Raw genomic sequence first — 13673 nt, forward strand, 5'->3', positions numbered from 1 at the left:
AAACTACATTGAGATACCATCATCTCATGCCAGTTAAAATGATGACCATTAAAAAATCTGGAGACAACAGATGCTGGAGAGGACATGGAAAAAGAGGAACGCTTTTACACTGTTGGTGGAAGTGTAAATTAGTTCAACCATTGTGGAAGACAGTGTGGCAATTACTCAAGGGCCTAGAAATAGAAATTCCATTTGACCCAGCAATCCCATTACTGGGTACATATCCAAAGTATTATAAATCTTTCTACTATAAGGACACATGCACACAAATGTTCATTGCAGCACTGTTTACAATAGCAAAGGCCTGGAACCAACCCAAATGCCCATCGATGATAGACTGGACAGGGAAAATGTGGCACAAATACACCATGGAATACTATGCAGCCATAAAAAACGATGAGTTCGTGTCCTTTGTAGGGACACGGATGAACCTGGAAACCATCATTCTCAGCAAACTGACACAAGAACAGAAAATAAAACACTGCATGTTCTCACTCATAGGTGGATGTTGAACAATGAGAACACATGGACACAGGGAGGGGAGCATCACACACTGGAGTCTGTCGTGGGGAAATAGCGGAGGGACAGCATGGGGTTAGGAGTTGGGGAGCGATAGCATGGGGAGAAATGCCAGATATAGGTGATGGGGAGGAAGGCAGCATATCACACTGCCATGTGTGTACCTATGCAACAATCTTACATGTTCTTCACATGTACCCCAAAACCTAAAATGCAATTTAAAAAAATCTAAAAAAAAAATCACTGTGACTGGATAATTCATCAAGAAAAGAGGTAATTGCCTCATGGTTCCACAGGCTTTACAGGAAGCTTGGCAGCATCTGCTTCTGGGGAGACCTTAGGGAACTTTTACTCATGGCAGAAGGTGAAGCACAAATAGGCATCTTACATGGCAGGGGCAGGACCGAGAGGTAGGCAGGTGTTACACACTTTTAAACAACCATATCTCATGATAACTTTATCACAAGAGCAACACTAGGGGGATGCTGTTAAGCCATAAGAAACTGCCCCATGATCCTGTCACCTCCCACTAGTCCCCATTTCCAACAGTGGGGATTACAATTAAACATGAGATTGGGGCATGGACACAGATTCAGACTATATCAGGCACCATATAATATTGTGTGCTACCTGGTTATTAGTCGGTTTCATTTTCTATATTGTGGAATCTAAAAGGGCAGAGCTTTCCTTATCTTTATCATTGAACAGTAACTGGCTCAGAATAGTCCTTAAAAATATTTTTTGGATATTCATTTAAATTTCCTTCTTCCTATATTCTATGATATTCTGATTCTAAGACTCAATAAATATCTCAATATTTGCATTGTTATGATCATATTGCATCATCACTCAATTCATATCCTAATTAAATTAGGTAAAATAAAGTGAAGGTTTACCCATAGACAATCTATTTTTCAAAAGAGACACATAACTGGTTAAAGGAAAGAAATAGCTCTTATTATTTTAATTAGTTTGTCTTCTCCAGACAGCAAGGTGATCTATTAGAATACAAAGTAAGGATTTAAATGAAACAGGCATTTCCCAAAAAATCTCCTCTTTGGCACATATTTATAGGGTTAATCAGTGTTCCATAAAACTACATATTTCTAAGGCTTCACCATTGCTTTCCCCCAAGAGGTTTGTAACACTAATGAGTATTTATGACATCAATATATGATTCACAAAGAAGTTGGTAATTTAAGTTTTAAATCTAGAGATAAGAAACCAATGTAATTAGGATAAAAGAAAATTAACTTCCCAATGAGTTAAGTGTGGGTGGTATTTGTTTCTGAATAAGCCTTATTTGTATACATCCAAAATTCTCAGTTGCCATTATTCAGAAAGTAATGCAAGTGTAAAGGCAATCTTATAAATGGGTTAGAGAATCAGAAAGTACTGTGTGTCTTCAGGTGTATATAATATATTCATCTGGACTTAATCACAATATTACAAACATATATTTAACCCAAGTTCCCAAACCTCATGCTATCTCTAATATTTTCTATTAAAAACGTCACTTAAGAGAGAATCTGTAATTTATATTTTTAAGACTAAAAGACTGATGGCATGGTTTGTTTTAAATTTGTGGGCATGGGGTATTTTCTATCATTTAAAAATTATAAACATAGCCTTAATAAAAGTAAAGTTTTAATAAATAAAAGTCCAGGCATTAGCCAACACATAAGTATTATTTTGGGAGAGAGGATATATAGAGAGGGTAAGAGGGTATTGAGCTTTCTTGGTACAACTGAAGCCAATTCTCAGAGTAGTTATGTGTCTCTACACACCTAAAACTGGCTTTTCAGAAATTAGACCATGCATGGTGACTTCTCAATACTGAACTTCAGGTTTATCTGTTTTAGTCAAAATGGCTGAGTTCTGACATCTGGAAAATAACAGCAGTATTGCTGGATCCTGGATACTTACAAACTATTTTTATTATGATATTTCTGGCAACACACACTGCATGCATATTCATGGGTCTGAAAATTCTTCCTATTTCTATAGATTCATTCCTCATTTGCAGGTGTGATTATGGATTCATGAATGCAGCTAATCACTTCTAATATGTACAGCAATCCTGCCACCGAACTGAAATTTTCCTTGATTTTTTGATGCAGCTATGGCCCTGAAGGAAGCTTGCTGAATGATATAATCCAGAATAGCCTTCAGGAATAGTGAGAACTATACATAAAAGCTGGTTTATTTTGCATTTACTTCTGATTATACTTGATAAGAACTTTAGGAAACTCTTACTTATACTCCCATTGCCCCACCCTAGTCCAGCCCCCATGTGTCATGTGTGAGTGCCACACCAACATTCTAACATCTCCTATATGTTAGGAAAAGAAGATATGACCATGAGCCCACCATTTAAAATTGATATCCTGTTCATCTGAGAAAGAATAGAATGTTTTATCTTCCCAGGTTAAATAAAATTCTATAAGCTGGAATCAAAGCCACTGCAGCATATGTGCAAAATCATGATCTCAACTGATGTTCCAGCAATTTCTCAATTTTATCCAGAACAAAATTAGAAATTTACCTTGCTTCTCATGTGTGACCCATGTGGGTATAAAACTTTGTTTGATGACAGTATATATCTCAACAAAAAGGTGGTACACCAAGAATGTTTTCCCCTTTATCCATGTTGCACAATAGAATCCTTGAAATATTTGAAACTTTCAGAAAGAAAAGTACGACAGCATAGAAACTGGTCTTCTAATGTAAAAAGAAAATGAGAGAATTTTCTATGATTTTGTGACTTTCTGACACTACAGTGGACACAGGATTCTAGAGACCTTGCTTCTCCTGTTAGACGCTGGGCAGAACGTGAACCAAACGACGCTGCTGTCAAAGGAATCTCAGCCACCTCAGACTCTCAGCTCATTAAAAGTGACTTGAGGGAAGAGAAGTCAACCTGCATAATTAAATGTCTCTACTCATAGCTTGTCCCAGGTGCAGTCTCCAGTCATCTCACCTGCTTTCCTAGGTAACTCAACTTAGTTTCTCATGCTGGCTCCTTCCTTTTTTGACATGTCTCCTGATCAAACCACATATGACCATGCTTTCTCCCTACAACTATGTCTCTTAGATTTCTGCATTCACTCAGTTCTTCCTTCTACTTCTGTCTAATTTCAGTCTTACTAGATCCTGTATCATGCCAGACATGACACTTCCAATATAAAATCTTGGATAGATATGAAAAGAAGGCAATATGCATAAATATATTGCTTTTTTTCCCTCTATATTCTCATGGATTGTGACACAGTTGTTGATTTTGTCATTTCGGGTACTGATTCTCTTATTTTTTTCTTAAGTTTATATGCATAAAATAGGCCAAATATTTGTGTTGCTTTTGTTTTCATTGGTTTGTTTTTGTTATTTTATTTAGAGGCAAGTAAACTGGAATCACAAAGGTTGCTTACTGCCTCACAGCCACACAGCTAGTAAATGATGGAGCCAAGATTTGACTCCAGAGACTGGATATTAAATCATTTTACACTCAATAAATTTTTGTTTAACTAAGTTCAACTGAGCTAGTCAAAGGATGTCAGTCACTAAGAAGCAGACTGGAGTCTATTCACAAAGTATGGTCAGTTAGCAGGGTGTCAGCATAGACAAATTCTTTCAGCAAGCAGTCAGGTCCCAGTTACCAGGTAGTAATTACAAATCAGAATCACTATTCTTAGGATTGGGTGCTGGAATATTGAAGATGACCCCTATTCAATAGGAATAATGCATCAAAAATATTAATAAAATAACTTAAGTACAAAGGAATAGATGGATTTTAAGTTTCCAAAATAGCAATGAAGTAAAGGCTACACTAGTAACAAGGACAACTTTGTGATGTGTCTTGCAGGTCTGGAACAGATATCTTTGAGGCCTTTGTTTCACATTAGAATTTGCCATAGAAATTTAATTATAAGCTTGACTAAATGCTTGAAAGCCCATGGTTTTAAACTACTTCCCCCAAACAAATAAATAAATGCCAGGTTCTAGAGAAGATTAACAAAAACAATAGACAACAAATAAGTGCATAGCAGTATAAAGAAATGAGAAAATGAGCCAGGAAAAATCAAAAATTTCAAATTTACATTGTAAAACCAGTTATAAAATAGGAAATCTCTCTCTCTCTCTCCATATATATATATATATACATATGCATAAAACTAATGAGGCTGTTTTTGTGGGGACAGAAGGGTTGAAAATGTTATTAACAATATTTCATAGGCTATATGGAGATTTACTATAAGTCATACCAGACCTTCTAGAATGTGGGTTCCTTTGAGGCAACAACAATGCAACAATGGCAACAGCAGTCTCTAATTCACCTTTATATCCTTCAGAAATTTGTTCATGAGTAGTTTGGAATTATCGTAAGCTTGACTAAATGCTGTAAAGTCCGTAGTTTTAAACTACTTGGCACATTTACATTTTACATCACAGGCTGTCTTTTGTTTCCTTTTTTGTTAGTTTTTGGGAACTAAGAATCTTATAATGTTTATTATAATGACCAATTTACAGAATATAGATGAAGAAACTTAGCTCCATGTCGCATGTTTAATAAAGATAGATTTCTGTTTCAGCTAAGAATGTGGACTTGAAGTCATTTGGCTTAGATGCTAATCACTCCTCCACATTAGTGGCTATTAATACAATTTTGGGAAAGTTGCTTAAGCTTTGTGTCTTCAGGTTTCCACAATTGTAAACTAGCAGGTCTTAAAGGTATCTATTTCATGGGGTTGCTTTGAGGATTAAATGGGTAGATATTATGAGGTACTAAGTGCCTAGCATACAGAAGGAGCTCAGTATGTATTATCTACTTATACTTATTTTGTGACCTGATACTTACAAAATAAGTATCAGCTTGCTTATTTCTTCCCATCTTTGTATGTAAAGATAAGACATGTATAAAATTTATATAAATGGAGGATAAAATAGAAAGAATTGTATATTGTCAGGAGAGAAAGTAACTTGTACCTCTCATAATCATTCATAACTCTCATAGTTTATTAGGACTGTACATGATAGAAACACATTGAAATGCAAAAATTTAGCCACTCAGGAGGCAGATAAGTACATAGTCACTTTTCTCATCTATGCAAAGGATGAAACAGTCACTGGGTTAAATATCTCTTTTTTGGTTTGTTACTATAAACCTTTAAAAGAACCTCCACTAAAATAGCATTGTGGACAATATACAAATTTCAAAAGATTTTATGGCTTTTAGTGTAGGGGAAAATGACCATTTAATAAATAACCATATCTTCCAAAACAAAAGAAAAATAAGATCACCATCTAAGTGCTAAAACTCAGAGTAATTTCTTAAGAAAAAATGTATAAAAACTACATATGCTTTCCATCTCTCATCCACATTTTCCAAAGACTAATTGTGCAAATTAAGTAAAATATTATTAATGTCCAAAATGTGTATGGATAATTTATTTTATTCTTCTAATATTAAAAAGTTTTAACTAACTTTGTTGCTTCATTCCCCAAACAAATATTTATTTAAATGCCAGATTCTAGAGAAGATCAACAAAAACCAGTAACAATAAATAAGTGCATAGCAATGTAGAGAAATGAGAATATGAGCCAGGAAAAGCCAGTTTAAATTTACATTGTAAACACCATTTATAACATAGGAAATCTACATATATGCATAAAACTGAAAATCTTCTATTCAATTCTTTAAAAAATATCTGGAACCCTTCCTACATGCCTAACTCTTTTGGTTAGGCAGATAATGGCTGCCAAAACCTGTGAAACCTGTGAATTCACCTTATGTGGCAACAGGGAGTTTGTAGATGTAGTTAATTTCAGGCTCTTGAGATTACTCTGCACAATCTAGGTGAGCTCAAAATAATTGCAGGAGTCCTTATAGGAAACAGGAGAGTAAGAGTCAGAGAAGGAGGTGTGACAGTGGAGGCCGAGGTCAGAATGATGTAACTACTGAAATGAGGCCAGGAGCAAAGGAATGCAAGCATCCTCTAGAAGTTGGGAAAATAGATTATCTCCTGTTGTTTCCAGAATAAAACACAGTTCTGCTGACATTTTGATCTTAGCCCAGTGAAACTTTGTGCCTCTGTAATTATAATAAAATAAATATGTGTTTTCTAAGCTACCAACTCAGTGGTAATATGTTACAGCTTTAAGAGAAAACTAACATATTCTTTGTTGGCATGATTCATGATTATTGGGACCAGATGATTTGAAGGGACAAGAGGTACACATGTAGGATGATGAGGTGAACCGAGTATCATAAGTTAACAGAATATTTATTTATTTATTTCTAATTGCAGGGTATAAACAAAACATGTTTACAGTAGCCAACAGAAAGGCAAATTAATTCTGTAAAGAATCAATAAAATTTGAAGATAGATACAAATGCAATGTAGATATAAAAACTGAATAACTTCCTGCTGTATTGGTGAGTTCTGTAGAATTGATGTTAGCATTATAAAATTAGTTTCAAATTTTGATAAAAGGCTGAACCTATGATGTTAAAGATTACTGATAATAATGTTAATATTTTAACAAAAATTCTAATAATTGAATATTTCTCATTTGTTCCAAGTATGTAATCATTTGTTATTGCCTATTTGTTTTACTTTAGCCACATATTGTAATTAAACATGCTAGAAATATTCTTCACCATAATGTTAATACTACTTTTCTGAATCCTCAATCCAAATGACAACTTAAAACTTTGCCTTTATTTCAAATAAGATCCTAAGCAAACTTCCAAAACTTATATTTACTTACCAGTATTTCAGGAAGAGTTCCTTCAAGTCAACTAGGATGGTTTACCGAAATCTCTGAAAAAATGAATCTTTAACTTATAGTGAAACTGAAACACACATATACATATTTGGCAGCAAACTGATTCATAGATGAGATCAATGAGGATGCTCGAAAAAATAAACTGGATCATCAATTTGAGTCACTGCATAATTTTTTAACTGATAGATTTGCTCAGTTTATGGCTTGTTGACTCACAGATAGTATAGTCCATTGATAAAAATGATGGTTTGGGCAATTAAGGCACACTTGATGAATGAGAAAACAAGGGAAAAATAAGTCTGCCTATGTACAAGAGGAAAATACACAGAAATTAATGGTGTATATGTATGACTGCTAAGATACTGGCTGTGAGTTGAGGCTTCAGGTGTTATCTAAAAAGCCCTTTGGATTGATACCTAACACATTTTCTATGATCATTAGTTACCATTAGATCATAGTAACAGAAAAACTGTCTAAATACTTGCCACCCTGTCCTTTCTAGAGAACTCAACTAGGAACTTTGAATGCTTTGATGAGTTCTTCCATTTTTTATGTCTCTATCCTGGAATTGTAAATTGAGATATATTTTCAGTTTTCGGGTCACTGTATAAGTGTCAGAAACTGAGAGAAAGTTGAAAATAACTTACTCATTTCCTCTATCTTTAGATGAAGATAAAAATAATTTGTTTCACACTCCTTGAAGATGCATGTGATAGTATCTAACTATGATACAGATGTGGGTCAAACAGGGATATTTCCATGCCCACAGATTCTGGAAGTAAGCTTAGTCTTTATTCACTTTCTGACAGGAAATCTCATTAAACTCATTACTTAGACTTCAATTTGAATTTTTGGCCATTTATGCATAGCAATAGTTGCTGTCTGTAGTAAATTACTTGGTGTTACTGAAACCCTCATCCATTAACATACTACTATAGAAATAAAATACTCTATAAAGTTGAATGAGCCTAGTGGACATTAAAAACAACCTGAAATCGCATACCTGAGACACAACAAATATCAAATGAGCTTTATAATCTTAAACATTCTTTAAATCCAGTTTTTCAGGTTTCAAATTTTATAATCCTAAACCTTTTCATCCAGTTTTTCAGGTTTCACTGATAAACTGTGTTTATACTGCCCATTAGGTTTGTCTCTGAGTGCTTTAAAAAATTATTAAATTAGTAAATGTTGTTATTTAGTAGTGTAAGCAGCGTCATTGTGGATCAGAAATTTGAGCTATTAAAATATAAAATATCTGGAGTTTTTGTATAAATTGACATGTGCCTTGCAGATCTCCATGCTCCAGATCTTCATACAGTTTATGTAACTAATCAATAGGATGACCTGCTTTTCTTATGACTCTTCATGTACAATTATAGATTTTTAATTTCAAAATGTTATAAATATTTAACATGTGAAGAAACTCCTTTACACTAAACCACTGTGGTCTTTATATTTTATATTTTAATATCCTGAAGTGTTATGACCAGCATAGTAGGTATAAAGTTAATAATTTATTTTCATAATACTCATCATGTTTTTATTTACTCTAATATACTCATGAAAAAAACAGTAGGAAAATGTATCCTTTTCCTGTAGATATATAAAGGATATAATTTTACACATAAGCACAAGAGACCAAAATAAGGATTCAAGTTCAAGATTCTCTGAATTCATTACATTGTTGAGGTAAACACGTTGATGTAGCTCATTAAAAAGAAAGTAGAGTGGATCATTAAAATCCTTCCAAAATTTACCCATTTATAGACAAATCCATCTGTACTGACAGTCATTCAGCTATGTGTTTTTCCATAAACATGTGTAAATGTAGCAAGATTTAAATTGTTTCTCTACAATGAAAACACAATTTTGTTCTAGTTTCCTGATTGTATATTATACTCTTTCTGAAAATTTGTGTTTGGTCCTTTGGGTGGTAATTGGCATTCATCTCTCATATGCTGTTTTATCATGTACTCTTCTCCTTGTACATTGAATTTGGCTAGGAAAAATATAATATTCTTAAAATTCAATATTTATATTTTGGGGATGATAAACTTGAAGGCATATTAATTTGTATTTAATATGTATCTCTTGTGGCTTGACCTAATCAGTTATAGTTATTCTTTGCCACCTCAAGAGTTAGCACAAGATGCTTCCCAAAATTTGACAAAAGTAAAGATAGCATGGTTATTAACGGGTATTTAAGGAAGAATATAATGATATAAAGGAGGAGCTCTCTAAAGATGAAGAAAAGAAACAGAATAGATTAGAATCTTTAATGGATGTTATAATTTGCCCAGAAGACTATTTTCTCCTTGCCCAGGAGGCAAACCTCAGCAATGTGAATCCTACAGACTTTGCAAGTAAATTAAGATCAGTGAGCTGAAAAACAAAACGTGCGTGTGTGTGTGTGTGTGTGTGTGTGTGTGTGTGTGTGTGTGTCTGACTGCTTTGAAGATGGAAAGCTATAAAATCCAGTAGCCGGGCGCAGTGGCTCACGCCTATAATCCCAGCACTTTGGGAGGCCGAGGTGGGTGGATCACGAGGTCAAGAGATCGAGACCATCCTGGTCAACAAGGTGAAACCTCGTCTCTACTAAAAATACAAAAATTAGCTGGGCATGATGGTGCGTGCCTGTAATCCCAGCTACTCGGGAGGCTGAGGCAGGAGAATTGCTTGAACCCAGGAGGCGGAGGTTGCAGTGAGCCGAGATTGTGCCATTGCACTCCAGTCTGGGCAACAACAGCGAAACTCCGTCTCAAAAAAAAAAAAAAAAATCCAATAGTAACCTATTATTAATAAACAGTTTAACTATAAAAAATACAAATTATAAATAATGTATTTTGAAATGAAATAAAAATTTTAAAAGGCTATACTGCTCTAATGTATGTAAAATATGAGAAGACAGTGGACAATATTAACTGGTTACATAATGAAGACGCAGTGGTAGCAAAAATACAAATTATGATGGAGAACTGCTAAATTGACAGTCACAGATTACCAGCAATCTAGAAAACAATTATAAAGCAAAATGTGAGTAGAACTTAAACTGTATATGTGGAAAAGTTTGGGGGATAATCAAAATTTAAATAGTGTCCCTTTCTTCCATAAACTAACAACTTCATATTATATTTTACAGTTTGAATTACACTATACAGGAGTTCCTATAATAAACTATAAGTTTCTAAAAGCAAATTCTGAGTATAACATCTTTTTATATTATTTTGAGCACCAAGACTATTGTCTTTCAGAGAAAGACACATAAGATAAAATTGGTTGAATGGATAAATGAATGAATGAAGTCATGTAGAAATATTTTCAGCCACTCTATTCCCTAAATCAAGAAATTTACATAAAACACTACTCTCTAGTTCACAACTATCTTGTAAATAGATTTTCAAATTATAAACGATGGACCTGGAATGGTTAAAAAAGCATGAATTCTAATCAGTTAGATAACATAATGACTAAGAGTATGTGCTGTTGAGACAGGCAAACCTAAATTTGAATTTGCTACCTGCAAGTAGTAGAAATTAATTAAGACACATACCCTCTCTGATTTTCAGTTTTTCTGTTGGTAAAATAGAAATAGATATGATTAAAAACAATTTCAAGGCCACTATAAGAATGAAATGTGAATTATTAAGTCAAATATTTAGCACAGTGCCTAGCATAGAGACATAATAAATAGTATTAATTATTGTTTTCATTTGATTTCATGCCTATTTTAAAATTACATTTCAAAACTATTCCAGAAAAATAATTTATGACCTCTAAAGCATATAAAGACATTTTGGAAAACAGTATCACAAGATAATAATAAACTAGCGAAGTTAGTCAATCTAAATATACATTGACAGCCTACAATATAACAAGGACAATGTGGCATGTCAATATGAACACAACCAACATTTCATAAATGATTTGTACTAAAATTTATAGTTTTATGTTTCTCTTCCCTGAAGTTCTTCAAAATGCAAGCAAAAGAATCCAAAATAAATAACAACTTATGTTCGCTGTAATTAGAAAAAGATCCCACAGAGTCCAAAGAAGCTCTTCTAGGTATCATGCAACTTGAATGAAGTCATACAAGAAAAATTCACATGGTACCTAGGAATAACATTCCATGAGATCTCACCTATATTATTTTGGGAGAATTGCAGACTCAGATTAATTCTTCTTATTTTTTACATGTTAAAAGTCACGCTGGATGTAGTGGTGCGTGCCTGTAGTCCCAGCTACTTGGGAGGCTGAGGTGGGAGGATGCTTGAGTCCAGGAGTTCTGGGCTGTAGTGCGCTATGCCGATCGGGTGTCTGCACTAAGTTCGGCATCAATATGGTGACCTCCCGGGAGCGGGGGACCACTGGGTTGCCTAAGGAGGGGTGCACCGGCCCAGGTCGGAAATGGAACAGGTCAAAACTCCCGTGCTGATCAGTAGTGGGATCACGCCTGTAAATAGCCACTGTACTCCAGCCTGGGCAACATAGCGAGACCCCTGTCTCTAAAAAATTAAAAAATTTAAAAAATAAATAAAAAGTCACTATGGCCGGGCGCAGTGGCTCAAGCCTGTAATCCTAGCACTTTGGGAGGCCGAGGCGGGTGGATCACGAGGTCAAGAGATCGACACCATCCTGGTCAACATGGTGAAACCCCGTCTCTACTAAAAATACAAAAATCAGCTGGGCATGGTGGCGCATGCCTGTAATCCCAGCTACTCAGGGGGCTGAGGCAGGAGAATTGCCTGAACCCAGGAGGCGGAGGTTGCGGTGAGCCGAGATCGCGCCATTGCACTCCAGCCCGAGTAACAAGAGTGAAACTCCGGCTCAAGAAAAAAAAAAAGTCACTATGAATATGTGAATTCATAGAATAAAAAATATTGCACTGAAATATATAATAAACATTACTATAAATGAATAATGGTTGCAAATCAAAGTCAACACAATGTGCATTTCTAATAATTTGACAGAATCATTAGATAAAATGAATTACAGTGTAGATTTGGACCACAATTCATTATCCATTGAACACTGCCCAGGACTGATCAAGTGCTGGAAAATCTGAATAATTTTTAAAATTACTCAAGGCTTAGGCTTGTTTTATTTATTTATTTATTTATTTATTACTGTAATGAGAGATATTGAGAAAAAATGCAGAAAATAGAAATAATCTGATTATAAGAAATTATTTTAAAAATTCTTTTAAAAAATTATACTTTAAGCTCTGAGAAACATGTACAGAACATGCAGATTTGTTACATAGGTATACACATGCCATGGTGGTTTGCTGCACCCATCAACCAGTCATTTACATTAGGTATTTCTCCTAATAGTATCCCTCCCCTAGGCCCCATGCCCTGACAGGCCCCAGCATGTGATGCTCCCCTCCTTGTGTCCATGTGTTCTCATTGTTCAACTCCCACTTATGAGCGAGAACATGTAGTGTTTGGTTTTCTGTTCCTGTGTCAGTTTGCTGAGAATGATTGTTTCCACCTTCATACATGTACCTGCAAAGGACATGAACTCATCTGTTTTTATGGCTGCATAGTATTCCATGGTGTATATGTGCCTCATTTTTTTTTATCGAGTCTATGATACATGGACATTTGGGTTGGTTCCAAGTCTTTGCTACTGTTAATAGTGCTGCAATCAACATACGTATGCATGTGTCTTTACAGTAGAGTGATTTATAATCCTTTGGGTATATACCCAATAATGGGATTGCTGGGTCAAATAATATTTCTGGTTCCAGATCCTTGAGGATTCGTCACACTGTCTTCCACAATGGTTGAACTAATTTACACTCCCACCAACAGTGTAAAAGCATTTCTATTCTTCCACATCCTCTCCAGCATCTGTTGTTTCCTTTTTGTTTGGTTGTTTTTGATACGGAGTTTTGCTCTTGTTGCCCAGGCTGGAATGCAATGGCATGGTCTTGGCTCACCGCAACCTCTGCCTCGGGTTCAAGCAATTTTCCTGCCTCAGCTTCAGAAAAATAATCAGAATATACAAAGCTGAAAATTTTCTAGAGGTAATTAAGACTGTGTACACAATGAAGCACCTTAATGAACTCCATAGCAAGAAAAAAAATCACACCAAGGCACATCATAGTCAAAATGCAAAGATCTCAAAGAGAAATAGAAAAAAGTCTTAACAGCAGTCAGAGGATGTATGACATTGTTCCTTCAAAAATAAATTAGATTGTGGGTAACTTTTCAATACAGACTCTGAAAGCTGGAAAATAATGGAGCAACATCTTTAAAGTGTGGAATAAACAACTTCCCAACTGATTCATGTAAATAACAAAAATGCCTGTAAATAAAGATGAAATACATATGAATTCTGACTGCCTCCCAAGAAAAGCTAAG

The 13673-nt window shown here is 34.9% G+C and overlaps 2 long non-coding RNA genes across 2 annotated transcripts in view; both read right to left on the bottom strand.

Moving 5' to 3' along the window:
• LOC116564101 overlaps positions 1 to 13673 on the bottom strand; it is a 215321-nt gene that overhangs the window by 77509 nt on the left and 124139 nt on the right. The gene's annotated exons all lie outside the window — the stretch shown is intronic.
• On the bottom strand, positions 6789 to 9739 carry LOC116564102. The gene is made up of 2 exons (XR_004274723.1): positions 8398 to 9739; positions 6789 to 8353 (listed from the first exon to the last, which is right to left on the bottom strand). It is a non-coding gene; the product is annotated as an uncharacterized LOC116564102 (long non-coding RNA).

The sequence above is a fragment of the Sapajus apella genome, unplaced genomic scaffold (genome assembly GCF_009761245.1).
Source record: "Sapajus apella isolate SASKATOON/1434 unplaced genomic scaffold, GSC_monkey_1.0 scaffold36, whole genome shotgun sequence".
NCBI lineage: Eukaryota > Metazoa > Chordata > Mammalia > Primates > Cebidae > Sapajus > Sapajus apella.